General features: G+C 47.6%; 1 pseudogene across 1 annotated transcript in view; it reads left to right on the top strand.

Moving 5' to 3' along the window:
- Positions 1 to 14,815, top strand: part of LOC148517348 (uncharacterized) — a 165,208-nt pseudogene that overhangs the window by 121,295 nt on the left and 29,098 nt on the right. The window contains exon 14 of the transcript XR_015879298.1: positions 7,470 to 7,510. The product of XR_015879298.1 is annotated as an uncharacterized LOC148517348 (transcript). The remainder of the gene's footprint in view (positions 1 to 7,469; positions 7,511 to 14,815) is intronic.

Here is a 14,815-nt window from a genome sequence, read left to right as displayed (position 1 = left end):
AGTGTTATTTCCACACTCACAAATTGGGTGTCTGTCCCTTTAATTTTTAAACGGAAAGTTTTCCTCTTGCTGCAACTTCAGTGTGTGTGGGTGCCCGCATTCTCCACCATATTGTGACACAGTCAGATTAGGGGTCCCTCTCCTGGGTAGAGGACTCCTTCCTTACACACACACAGCAGCCGGGAAACAGTACGCCAGACTGGATTCGAGTACAAGCTGGTCGGCGCCAGTCTTTATTGTGCAAAACAGAAATAACATAAAGAAAACATAAACATAAATCCTAGCCCTGTCGGGGCACTAACTTCACAGGTGGTTCCCTCACTACCAGAACCTGGCAGGGCCTAATGCCCTCACCAGCAACAAAGGCACAGCACAGTACTCACAGATAGGTTTTTCAAGTGTCTCTGAGCAAACTCCCTGCCTGCTCTCCCAGGTGAGACACACAGCCCTAAACACACTAGGCTTATATTGGCCACTCTCAAGTGGAAAACTAACAAGCCTGTTACCAGGCTGCGAGAACCAAAACCTGGAGTGGCTGTGGGTGGAGCCCTCCCTCTCCTCTCACCCACAACCCCCAGGTCCCAAACCGGCTTTTCAAAAAGCCGAAACGCAAGCCTGCTACACTGCAGACTTTCTCCTGGGGGTTTAAAACACATAAGACAGGAATCTGGGACAAATGTACCTGCCACAGACCACTTTACCTGTGATCCTATCACAACAGTTATGTAACATTATAAATATACTTAAAGTATATTAAAAATAAGAACATTATATTAATGATATTCCATAACTGCACAGTGTGGTGGTTTCTGCAGGGTCTCCAAAGTTATCCTATTGGAATATAGAACAGAACAAGCCCAAGGAATGGTGCAATGTTATGAATCACAATAGCATACAATCAGATCTTATACAATCAGATCTCATACACTCAGATCGACCAATCTGTAATTTGTAACCTATATAAGTACATGCCTTCATCCAAAATATTTATCTTTAACAGCAGATATATCTATCAGATGTTTACGCACCTTAACAATGGAGCAGAGGAGTGTCTGACCACACTGTGTGGCAACCTCCTCTGTGTGTAACTGCTCCAGTGGTGGTATAGTGGAGTGGGAGTAATGTTGCTAGCTGTGGCTGCTGTCAAGTTTAGCGGTGTGTGTTGGGTTGGCTTTATCATGCTACTGGGATCCGTCCAGGGAGTGTGAAGAATGGACTGGGTCAGGCCAAAGTTTGTGGCAGTGTGGGGGCCCCCAATGTGTGCATTGTTACCTGCTAACATTCCCTTTTCACACCCCAGTGACTTCTCTGTGTGCTGACTGTCTGCTCCCTAATCAAACTTCACTGTAGCATTGGAATAAAGGGGGGTGTGGTCTGTCCTCCGAAAGCCACAGAAACTATTATGTGCACATGTATCGCAGACAGTGGTGGATATAGGACCCCTTGCTTTCACGTGAGCAGTGACAGCTGGGGGATTTGACCTACTGGTACTGCAGGTAGCATGTGTTTTATATCCTGCGTCTGCCTGTCCTGTCTATGTTCCATATCCTTAGTGTCTGCCTGTCCTGTCTGTGTTCCATACTCTTCACCTGCCTGTCCTGTTTATGTTCCACATTCTGCATCTGCCTGTCCTGTCTGTGTTCCATATACTGAGTCTACCTATCCTGTCTGTGGTCCTTATCCTGCGTCTACCTCTCCTATCTATGTTGCATATCCTAAGTGTCTGCCTGCCCTGTCTGTGGTCCATATATTTTGTGTGCCTGTCCTGATTGTGTTCCATATCCTGCATCTGCCTGTCTTGTCTGTGTTCTATATCTGGTATCTGCTTGTCCTGTCTGTGTTCCATATCCTGCATCTGCCTGTCCTGTCTGTGTTCCATATCCTGCATTTGCCTGTCCTGTCTATGTTCCATACTGTTCTTGTACTAACTACATTTACCGAGTCCCTGGCTCATGCAGCTGGTACTTAGACAATAAAATGTGTTCTGCTGCGGGCCCCTAACATTGCATTCCCCTGGTGGGCCCTTTATGTCCCAGTCCGACACTGATAGTGACCTAATTAATTTAATATACAATAGTAGTGCCTTAGTTAATTTTATGCCCCATAGTAGTGTCCAAGTTTACAGTATGTGACACAGTGCCTCCAGTTCATATTATAGCATATTGTAGTTGCCCCAGTTCACATTATGAAACAGTGCCCACTGTTCATATTATGACAGTGTCCCACAGTGCTCCTAGTCCAAATGATGCCACAGTGTAGTGCCCGCAGTTCACATTATGCCGCATTGTAGAGACTCCTATTAGAATCATGGCACATTGTAGTGCCCCCAGTTCACATTATGCCACAGTGCCCCATATCACATTACGCATCTATTTTATTTATTAACAGATATTTATATAGCAGTTGCACTTTACGTTATGACACACAGTTCACATTATGTCACAGTGCCCCCAGGTCACATTGACGGGCTCCTGCTTACTGGATCCTCAAATTCTTCCCCTTGTGCTCTCCATGGCATATATGCTACATGTGATTCACTGTTAGGAGACAGGCTGGTAAAAAGGGGCAGATAGTTCAAGCACTAGATCTCGGTGAATAGTTTGTAAACTACACCTTTCTCTATTCAGTACAGCATCATGTGTTCTTACCACACTGTCCGACACTAATGGCGATGTGAGCTGGGTGCAGGGGTGGGGGGTGGGGGGGGCAGTCCGCCTATGTCTCCAAGGGGTCTATTTACTAAGCCTTGGAATGAGATAAAGTGAACGGAGATAAGGTACCATCCAACCAGCTCCTAACTGTCATTTTTCAGACACAGCCTGTGACATGGCAGTTAGGAGCTGATTGACTGGTACCTTATCCTGTTCACTTTATTTCTATCCAAGGCTTCGTAAATAGACTCCCAGATGACAGCAATAGCGCCTCCTGCCCCCACTATAATTATGCCCTTGTTACTGACTCTCCCAACCATGCCTCTAAACTTCCCAATCACAGACATATATTGTAAAGGAGACACCCTCAGATTAGTTAGTACCACTTTTTTTTTGTTCCATCTTGGCCATGGATAGTATATATTTACATATATTTTATAAATGGGCAGTGCAAAGAGTGGACATTATTAATCTCCTGTGTTTTTAGAGGGACTGAAATGTTAAATTAACTGAAAGGGTTAATAATCACGAACTTTGTTCTCAGAACAATTTATCTCAGTGCTGCCTACTGGTAAATGTGGTAGTGACAGAGGGCAAGACCCTTTCCTTAGTATAGAATTCATTAGCTGAAGTCCTGACAGGGTGTTTGCCTGGGGAGAGAAACATTCTCATATATCTGATCATTTTATATTCTGTTACCAGCGAGGGGCATTTTTGCATCACATATTATTCCGGTTGTGCATTTCCAATATTAGGAGAATAGAATCTTTGGTAAACAACTTTTTTGGGGGGAAATGATCTCTGTTCATTAGTAACAGTTGTTATTTTTCCATAAATCAGGTAATGTATGTATATACAGATGTGTCCTCATACATCGAGTGTCAGTACACCATGCGGAGCAAGATGCCAGGCGTGAATGAGCCACTTTGAGAGGTATAGCGTACCATATTTTTACACTCAAAGTGTACTAGAGAGATGCTGGGCTGCGACTTTAACCGCAGAGGAATTAGGGTCTCATTCAGACCCGGTCACAAGCACCGATGTGCTCGCAACCAGGTCCATAGTTAGCCCTGCGCACGCGCAGCGGCCGCACTGCGCGTGCGCAAGCCCCAGAGCGAGAGAGAAACTCTCTGGCTCCGGTGCTCTCTACAAAATGGGTGGCTGTCGATGTTGATCGACAGCTCGCCCCGTTTTGTAGGCGGACCGGGGAAGTGGTTTCCAAAACGGAGGCGTTCCTTAAGGAATGCCTACCGTTTTGTGGGTGGCCGCACTGACATCATCAGTGATGTCAGTGGGGAGTTTTCTGTTCTTTCAGGGCAGGAAGCTCCCTGCGGCTTGCGGCTGCCGAGACCCAACCTTAGGGTCTCGTCGCAAGCTCCAATGGTCGCAATGGTGTTCACCATCGCAACCATCAACCTGGCCGGTCGCTAAGCTGTAGGTGGTAACCCACAGCTTACCTAACGACCAGGAGGCCGCACTTCAAAAATGAAGCGGCTGCCCTCATTCAGAACGAGTGCTTGCTCCTTGCGAGCGCCTCTGAAAGAGGGCCTTAGTCTTAAGAACAACGGAACTTGATGTGAGAAAAAGTTGCATCCTCTGCATCGCATCACTTTGTATAGATTCAGACTTATTCGCACACAGGGCCTGATTCACAGTAGTACACAAACCCGATGATTTGCATACTACTCCGATAGTGAGAGACCTGCGCAGTACGTGCATGTGCGGGTCTCCCTCTGCCAGATCTCTCACAATTCCAAAAAGCAGCATCCTAAATTGACAGGCTGTGGCCATTTGGGGGAGGGGAGTGGGTGGGGCCGACCTAAGTTCCAGAAAACGGGGGCATGTTCTGGGAGTGCCGAGGCCAGGGTCTGCGTCTTCTGACACAGACTTCCTGGCCTCTGCTGTGGAGCTGCTAGGAGCAATCTGTGTTACATCACATTGCCGATGGTCTCGCAGAAGATCCAATGCTTTGTCTTAGGACGCAGCACTCTGATCTGAATGCTGTCAGGAGGTGTCTATTTACACCATATTTTAGTTACCGGGCCATTCATCATCAGGGGTCCGATAGGGCCCCCAGATATTCAGCAAACTCCAAAAACTGCAAGTTTTCGGAGTTTGCTTCCGAGAACAAGCGCCATCTTCAGACGGCGCTTGTTCTCGGATCCCCGCTCCTTCCTTCAGGAAGGACTTCCGGGGATGCGTGAAGAGAGATCCGAGATCTGACTACCTCCCCAGGGGCTGTACGCATGCGTGACCCAAGGTCACGCATGCGTACCCGGGACGACAGGGAGGAGGTAAGTAACGCAGCTACTTCTGTAGCTGTGATACTAACCGAGGGGACAGCTGCTTTTCGGAGCAGCTGTCCTCGCACCTGGGCAATGATGAATTGCTCTGGTGTCACGTTTCCCTCGCAGCAAGATGATTACTTAATCATCAGAGGCCATACGGCCTCCGATGATGAATAGGCCCCTGAGTCTTACTTAAAGTTTTGATAGCAGTTTCAGTTGTAACTTTCAAATGGATCCTTAAAAGCCTGGCCGGTGCCAAATATAGGAGACGTCCAGAAATTCATTACTTTCACAAATTTGTAGAGATGTTTTATCCAGGACTTCAACACTATAAAGCTAATTTTATCAAACTCATCAGTGACAAACAGCTGTTTTGTTTGCGTCACAAATTTGTGCTTCGGAGGGCATGGTCCTTTCACACCGAACAAAGATCCAGGTTCCTCTCTACTACTACGAATTCTTTCCACCAAAGAGTAGTTACATATTTTACTTCATACTGTACATTGGTTCTCACAGATTATAAGAATTTATGAGCAATTAAAAGAGTGCAAACTGAATTTGTCCTTAACAGAATTGGTGGATTCAATGACTTGCTGGATATAATAATGTTACCACGCAGGCCCAGAGCAAGAGGGCAGTTGCTCTCTCCTGTTTGGATTTTGCTAACCCTCCTTAATTAGTATCCATTTTACATCAAGGAATTTTTCTTTTTGCTCAAGTGACCCTATTAGAGGAAAAGTTATGTCATTCTTCAGGAGAGTCATGATGTCTGTGAAGCTGGTCCGTATTATACTCACTGCAAGATCCCTAGAAAAGGCCTGGCCAATCTGTGGTTCCCACTCCCTAGATGTTGTGAAACTACAAGTTCCAGCATGCTTCAACTGATCAGTGGTAAGGGACTTGGAGTTTCAGAACAGCTGAAGAGCCACAGGTTGGCCAGGCCTGCCCTAGAAGATGGCTATTTGGATTATCAGTCCCCGCATGGTCCATTGCTCTAGACTTTGTGGCAGAATTTCACCAATATTCAAATAATAAGTGATAGGCAAACTATGATGGCTTATTTCAACCTTCTTAAAAAGATTGCCACCATTATTTGTTACTGCTAATATTCTAATTTAGTTAATTACTAGATAGTCCAAACAAACATCACTCATCACTTCCATAAATGTTACATCAACATCAGGATCTTTCTTAAGACAAAATAACCTCCTGGTCACCCATTTACTCAGTCAGAGGAGCATTCTTAATATCGATTGGTGCATTTTCGGTGATTACTTACACTTATAAAAACTCCTTATGTGAGTCATGAGAGGTGAGCTCAGATATGTAACATGTCTCCTTTCAGTTTCTCTGCATTGTCTGCTTTTCACTATGGTCACATCCGAGCAGCCAGCCAGATTTGTTGAAAGTGGGCCTGTCTCGTAACGAACAGTTTGATTGGCTGCCTGCAAAAGAAAAGTGTGTCCAGACCAACCACCCTTGAAATTTTTTATATTTTGATGGTGACTGCCTTCTTTTTGGCCCTGCTCCCCACCCATTCCCCCATAGAGGTTTTCAGAGCAACATGGCTCCTCTCAATATAACTTGTATTTAAGTGGCACAAAGGGGCATATTTATTAAATAACAGGTTTTAGAGCCGATAATTATAATTTCTTATTGCCGCTTATCGCAGCAAAAAACAAAAGTAAGTCTCACACAGATGTATTAATCATATGCTGGGACAGGATCCCGTCACCGCGATGTGTAGGAAGTAATATGTGAGCTAATGTGATCACTTTTCTTCCTGGTTCAGAGTCTGCTGCACTACTCAGCACGCACAGTCATCAGACCAGGCATGTGCAAACGGCCATTGATGGGGAGGGATCTTATGGATCCCTCTCCCGTAAATGTAGCCTACAGGAAAGTAGCCTACAGGCTACAATGGCTAAAGTTTATCTTATACTGGGTGGTAGCTACATAACACATACTGTACATGCAAATATGTGTGGCATATGAGGAGGTTTGATTGGCATGTAAAAGAGTTTTGGAATACATGTATTATCTGAGGTCATGTGAGGGAGCATTCCCTCACATTCGGATGGCCACAGCTTCCTTCCCTCCCCTCCCTGAGTTCTCAGCCGGCTTTGCCTTCCATGGATCTGCATTGTATAAGGGGGGGGGGGTGAGGCTTTGCCTCCCCTTGATCTACAGTTCCACTAGGGGGCATTTTCTAGAAAGTGCTTTTCTAGGCATTTTGCAACTAGTATGGAATTTGAGTGGCATTTGGTGGAATTTTAGAGTAAGTGAGGACATTTTGGGATGAGTTATTGGGTTAGTGAGGTTATTATGGGCCTGTTCATTAATTCTTGAGATTAAGAATAATGAGTGTGGAAGTAGGTGTGATCCAGAGTCTACTCTACTCTCATTTTGTTCTGGTGGTTTTGCCAATCATAGTTTGATACATTGCACTGTAACAGCAGTAGGTATAATAAAACAATTTTTAAGGTGTTAGGTAATAGTAATCTAAAAACTGTGTTCTGTTCCTACACAGATAGAAGACAGAATGACAAAGGAATACATGGCCAGCAACATGTGAGATATATTTTACTTGGTATTCATTTACCTTCAATTCAGGAGTACAGTTATACAATTCTAACTGCCAATTCTCTTTGCTCTCTTCTAGTTCTTATACAGTATATATCATTGCTTTATTATACTTTACCTGTGTACAATAACATGTACTGTGGAAGTGCTAAAAGCATTCATTATTTTCTGCTCAGTGTCAGAAGTCAACTTTTATATTTTCAACTAAGGATCGTCATGGAATGATATATATAACAGACCAATGGACCGGCACTCTGCTAGACAATAAGAAAAATGCTCCTGTGCCAGTAGATATATGTGTACACGTGCTGGAAAAACAACGGCACTAGGAGACTATCAAAAAAGTTTAATTGTGATCTTTCACAATACCAACGTTTCGGGGCCAAGTGCGCCCCTTTGTCAAGGAAAATTTTTTTTACCCTAGGTCTAAAACAATCAAATGGTAACCAAGGCAGTAATCTTACAACTGTGTGATACCGTGATCAACAATCTAAGGCAAAGACATCTATATTGTTCATTAATCAATTGAGGATAGACTTCCAATTAAAACTTTTTGGCATAAACAAGGCAAACAGTGTGCTCACTGGAAATAATAGGAATCAGACTTCCCATTGTAAACTGTTTTATATAGAATGCCAGGTCCATTTCCACATCCTGGATAAACTACTTAAACATCATTACTTGCATATGCTAAATCAATTTTTAAACGTGTACGCGCTGCTGCAAAGAGGAGACCATACATGAGCTATGATCACATCACATTGGGGGAATGCCACTTTGCCAAGGATCATGAACACACTTCAGAAACACTGATCCATGCCCAAGCTGTTTCTCCTCCTTAACCACTTGCCTGGTGTGATTGCATCAAATGCAACCACAGCCACGCCAAGCTGGCAATTCCCTGACAGTCTCATCTGATGCTGGAAGGGAACTGCAAACCGTGGTAAAAAAAAGGGCAATCCTGAATGGCTGTATAAAGACAGTCTATCTCTGACCACACAGAGACACTGAGCGGCAATCATAACAGGATGGGCCACAGTCTGTTCTCACTTTCATTCAGCAATGCCTGTGGAAGCAGAGCCAGCACGGTGCTGTGAAACGCATTGCAACTTTAAGTGAGAATTTGAATTTTCTTTTAAGCTTTATTTTTTAAGCCTGATTTAATTATTTGTATTTTTAACTATTCCTCTAACTTTTGTTGTCTAAAATAGTAAAAATGAGTTTGTTATGTTTAAATTTCATTTATCCATGACAATAGTAAATTGAAGCATGATACCATTAATCTAATCATTTGAATATGAATTATCTATTTTTTGCTGGATCATCCCTTATTTGTCAATTGCAGCCCATATTTCATGTTTGGGTAAGAGGGTGTTTGACCACTTATATCTTAAGTGCTGACACTACCTTTAGCATCCCTATATTGCTCACCTCCCATCAATGGAGAGTAAGGGACTAGTTTAGCTTAGCGGAGTGTCACAATGAAGTTTTGAGCTGTAACAGGGATGGGGAACCTCACGCCCGGGGGCCGTATAAGGCCCCCGGAATCATTTGGTCTGGCCCTTGGAGCTTTTTTCTGCTAGCCTCATCTGGCTAGCAGTGTGCCTAGAATGATTCTGCAGCCAAAATCTATGCAGCAGTGCCGCCTGGAGCGTCCTTAGGGCAGCGGTGTGATTGTCTGAAGCATCCTAACAGCTCCCCGGAGCATCCTAAGGATGCTCCGGGCATTGATGTAATCACTGGCGATTGTGGCCCCACCCCATGTGACATCACACAGAGGGGCGTGGCCTGCACAGGGCCCGCAAACAATGTTATATTTAACAAATTGGCCCTCAGCAGAAAAAAAGTTCCCCAACCCTGATCTATAAAGTGCCCTCTCTAAGCGCCGGAGATACTCTCCTGTTTTCAAATGTATCCACCTGAGGAATCATTAAGCATCAGTATCTGATTGGACATTTAAGTCTTGAAGACCACCTCTTTCTTGTGGGCACAATTGCAACAAAACGCGTCAGTAAAGGTTAATTTAATTTGCGCTCTGGCTTTATATTGTTAGAGATCTTGCACATTTCATGATCAGTTTTGACTAACAACATGGAACACAGAGGTTTCAAAAGATCTGTTACAATGGTATATAAAGCCATAAACTAAGAGTTCCATTACATTGGTGCATTACACTACTTCCAAGTACATGATGATGATGATGACAACTAGTATACCAGGAGAATATGCTGCCCACACAGCGGTGGACACATCTTCATATGGTTGAAAATATGCAATTTTTCTATTCACATTTCCTTTAAGTAGTTTATACCAATTGTCAGGCCTGGATTAGATTGCTTTCCCGGGCTGGGGTATAGGACTGGAGCTGGAATAAGAGATGTTTGCAGAAAACTATGGGCCTGATTCAGACCCGGTCGCTCTGACAGAGCGCTCGCTCTGAATCAGGGCCGGGTTTTTTTTTTTTTTTGGTGTGGCCTCTTGACCGCTCGCATAGCTGTGGGTGACCACCCACAGCTATTGCGAGCGGCCATGATGATGGTCGCGATGGTCAACAGAGCCGGAATCTCTCCACTGACATCACTCGTGATGTCAGTGTGGCCGCCCCCAAATGGCAGGCGTTCTCATGGGAACGCCTCCGTTTGGGCAGCCACCCCCCCCGCCCACCCACCAAAGGGGGCGACCTGTCACTCAACATTGACAGCTCGCCCCCTTTGGTGCGAGACCCGTAGCGACGGATTGCCCATCGCTAGCGGGTCTCGCGGATGCACACGAGAGAGCCGGCTCTGTCGTGTGCATGCACTGTGGGCCACCATCGACCCGGTTGCGAGCGCTCAGCGCTTGCGACCGGGTCTGAATCAGGCCCTATGTGGTTTGATAAAGTTCCTGTGCATGGACGAAGTAGTGCAGAGAAACTGAACTAGGATCAGACTAAGGGGTTGATGTACTAAGATAAAGTGGAGAAAGATAAAGTACCAACCAATCAGCTCCTAACTGTCATGTTACAGGCCGTGTTTGAAAAATGACTGAAGCTGAATGGTTAGTACTTTATCTCTCTACACTTTCTCTCTCCAAGCTTTGAGAAATCTTCCCAGTAGTTCGGTACTACTAGAAATTGGACTGGAGCTAGCAATGCAGTACTCTAAAGTCGGACTGAGACTAGTGAAATGTAACACTACAGCCGGACTTTAACCGGTAATGCGTACTTTGGAAACGGGGCTGGGACCATTAATGCGTAACACTGGAACTGGGCTGAGACTGGCAAAGCCCAACTCTGGAACTGGGCTAGCACTGGTAATGCATATCTTGGAGACCGGACTGCGACCGGTGATGCACAACACTAGAACCGGGCTGGAACCGGTTATGTGTATCATGGGAACCAGGCTGGGGCCGGTAAAGCACAACTGTGGAATCGGGCTTGGACCGGTTATGCGTATCACAGGAGCTGGGCTGGGATCGGTAAAGCGCAACTCTGGAACCGGGCTGGGACCAGTTATGTGTATCACAGAAGCTGGACTTGGACTGGTAATGCACAACTCTGGATGCAGTGATTCTGGTAACCGGAATGCAAACGGTGGTGCTGGAGAAAGAAGTGGAACCCGGTGATGCTGGTGGCTGAACTGGAACCGGTGGAGCCGATGACCAGACTGAGGGCCTGATTCAGCAAGGAACGCACGGATGCAGACGCATGTAGTCGGCCGATGTTTGCAGTCTGCGCATGTGTCTGGGTCGCAGTGTGCGTACCGCTCATTGCATCCACAAAAGCAAGCGCAGTGAATAAGCAGACCCAGGGAAAAGTGATTGACAGGAAGTGCCGTTATTGAGTGGATACGGGGAGTGGTTGGCCGAACGCGGGTGCACCAGTGCGTTCGCACACCTTTACAGGTGCATGCATAAATTAGCCACTGAGATGATGGACGCAGCCTGGCGTCCCTCTGCGTGCAGGAAGTATCTTAACTCCTGCGGCAGGGTCAGGTCTGCCTTTAGTCTGCATGCTGCTCCGATGTTACTCAATGTTCCCAATGGTTTCTTTGCCTTGCACATCAGTACGGACGTTAGCAGACGGTAAAGGGGGCGGCATTATGTAGTGCTGGGCGTCTGCATCTTTGTGCTGCGATTTGCCATGCGTATGCATTCATTAGCATATTCTCGCAGCTGCCGGGTGCGTGCGTCTGCATCCGTGCTTTCCTTGCTGAATCAGGCCCTGAGACCAGTGGTGCTGGTGAATGGAGTGGAACCGGTGATGCTGGTAGGTAGACTGGAACCAGTGGAGCTGGTGACCGGAATGGGACTGGTGATGCTGGTAACCAGACTGGAACCGGTGGAGTTGGTGACCAGACTGGAACCGGTGGAGTTGGTGGCCGGACTGGAACCAGTGGAGCTGGTGAGCGGTAACACAGTGGAGGAAGAATCCTGAAACATATGCTGCAGAGCCACTGAACGCTGGCTAAGAGCAACATTGCACAGGCAACCAGCTAGCCATCCAGTAGATCCTTTTAAAGAGACTGCTGGTTGCTGATTGGGCGGTAGGAGCAGCTGATCCTTAAGTGCTACACCATTGGTGGTACAACAATCATATGATCCTAGCAAACATGCTGGCGCCCAGGGAATGGAGCTGACGGGTATAGCATTGAGGGAGACGCCAAAGCAGCCTGCAGTACCTCTGAGCTGAAGCTGATGGTGAGCAACACTGCTGTGACAAGAGGCCCATTTATCAGAATGTATTTGAAGTAAAATCCCCGAAAACACACGTTTTCGGGGGTTTACCTCAAATACTAAGTATCCCTCAGATGTATTAAGAAGGGACTGTAAGAGGTGGGGGGTCCCCCTGAACTGTGTGTGGAACCTCGGCTGCGGTGCCGGTGGACTCGGACACTTACCTCCTGACTCCCAGACTCTCACCTTCAGGCCGCCGAGGGCGCTCCCGTCGACGGTCCTGGAACACAGGTCGGATGCGGACAGTCGAGAACTGGGTTTCCACTCCTGGCCCTGGAAAAGAACAAGGTGCTGAGGCGGGGTGACCTCCACTGGGATCAGTGGATGGTCATCATTGGCACTTTAGGCCTCAGACTGGCTACACCTACATGCCAAGCACAAGGGTGAAAACGCCCGACAGGGAAAAGGGAAGTTGGGTGACACACAACACAAACAGCACACAAAGCAATTACGCTCACCGAAAATAATCTTGTCCCTTTGCTGGACGAGTCCTGATCTCAGCACATGTAGATGAACACAACAGCAAGAGCCCCCCATAGGACCCGATACAATAACAGATGCCTTACCACTGCCTACCTTTAATGGGGGCCTGACTGTGGGTGACACAGCGACTTACCAACAGCCTACCTTTAATGGGGGCCTGACTGAGGGGGAGAACGTCCTGGTCCCAGCCCGGTCTACCTTTGATGGGGGCCTGACCAATTTTCACGATGCTTCTAGGGCCTTCTGCCCTTGCGTACCTGTGGCCTAGCCTGACTGTCCCTTGTCCAAGGCCTAGCGTCGAACTACAAAGATCACGACCTAACGCCGACAGCAACAACTCCTATGGCCTAACACCGACTCACAGTGACCACGGCCTGGTGCCGAATTAACATACCCCACGGCCTAGCGCCGACTTACCATGAGACACGGCCTAGCACCGAATTACCATGAGACACGGCCTAGCGCCGAATTACAGTGACCCAAGGTCCAAAGGGTTGAATTACAATGAGACACGGCCTAGCGCCGAATTACTATGACCCACGGCCTAGCGCCGAATTACAATGAGACACAGCCTAGCGCCGAATTACAATGACCCACGGCCTAGCGCCGAATTACAATGACCCGCGGCCTAGCGCCGAATTACAATGAGACAAGGACTAGCGCCGAATTGCAATGAGACACGGCCTAGCGCCGAACCCTGGTGGTCTAGGGAGGTGTGAGGGACTTACAAGTCCTGGGGCCTCTGGCGGAGCTGAGCTTGGCCCAGCCTCAGCGTGGTCTTCACCGGAGGTGGAACAACGTCCGCCACCTCCAGGCTTCCTGCAGTCTTCACCTGGGCAGCAGTGGCCGGGCTAGCTCTTTTGCGTCTTCACTCCTGGTGGGCGCCGGTCTGCAGCTCTTCGCCCGGCGGGCGGCGACCTGGGTGAGCTCTTTTTCGATGGCCGCCGCCCTGCGGGACTTCCGTCGTCTTCGTTCTCCTATCTTCGGGAGCTCTTCACCGCTCCGTCCCGGCCGTCGCACTCTTTGTCCCCTCCTCGCGCCAGCTAATTCAAGCCGACGCCAGGGGGCGGGGTGATGACGTGGCAAGCTACGATTGGCTCGCCATGGCCATCCCCTGCTGGCTGCCGATCTGTGAGCCCTGATTGGTTCACAATCGGCGCCACATTCAAAGGGGCACGTGCTGATTGGCTGAGTCTGAATCCACCAAGATTCAGACTTGCCATCACGTCCGTGGAGTAGCGGCGGCAATCTGCCACTACCTCCATGCCCGCTGCGCCGGATGGGTGGTGGGATCACGATCGATCCTGGCCCAACAGCCAGCTTGCGGATGGGCCCCTCCACACGCTCGAACGGGGCTGGGATCTCTCCGGATCCCACCCCACTCTGATGCCCGGGGCTCCCGCTGCCCCAAGGCACCCCCACCATCCAGGCGTGGAGGGTGAGGATGCCTAGTAGCAGGGTGAGTGACCGCACTGGTACACTCAGCCCTGCTACAGGACCACAGCAGGTATCTCCGATACCTGCTGTTATCCCTATATTGCCGCTGGCAGCCGCCTCACCCATAGTTTTCTATTGGGGGAAGCGATGCTGCCAAATGTACCAATATCCAGAATGCGATACATTCCAGATATTGGCCCCGGCAGATAACGCCATCTGAACATGGTGTTAGCCGCTGTAGCGGCTATGGTGGATGTGCATGTGCAGTACACAGTACTGCGCATGCGCACCACCCCCTGCGCTGGCCGGCCGCTCTCCGGAGACATCGCAGAGTCTCTGCATGTCTCGGATGATACGTCCGGCTGATAGGATCGCTTTTTGCAAGGTGCGATCAGGGGCGTTACAGGCATGCCCTGATTGCATTGCAAAAGCGATCAATGATAAATGGGCCCCCATGTATCTTAAAATGAAAGCAGACATTGTTCTTTCTGTTCACATGCAAAGTTCAAACAGTAATTAGGCAACTTCCATGTTAATTGTAATAATAACTTACTAATTACAATATGTATATACTTGAATGATGTTAAGATTTTAAGCGGTGACAGTAAACTACAGAGTAAAAATATATATAAAACTGTTGAAAATTAAATTTATGTATGA

The sequence above is a fragment of the Taudactylus pleione genome, unplaced genomic scaffold (assembly GCF_031769625.1).
Source record: "Taudactylus pleione unplaced genomic scaffold, aTauple2 ptg000218l, whole genome shotgun sequence".
In the NCBI taxonomy this organism is placed as follows: domain Eukaryota; kingdom Metazoa; phylum Chordata; class Amphibia; order Anura; family Myobatrachidae; genus Taudactylus; species Taudactylus pleione.
Note: the sequence above shows the minus strand (reverse complement) of the source record. Positions and strands in the feature narration are given on the sequence as shown.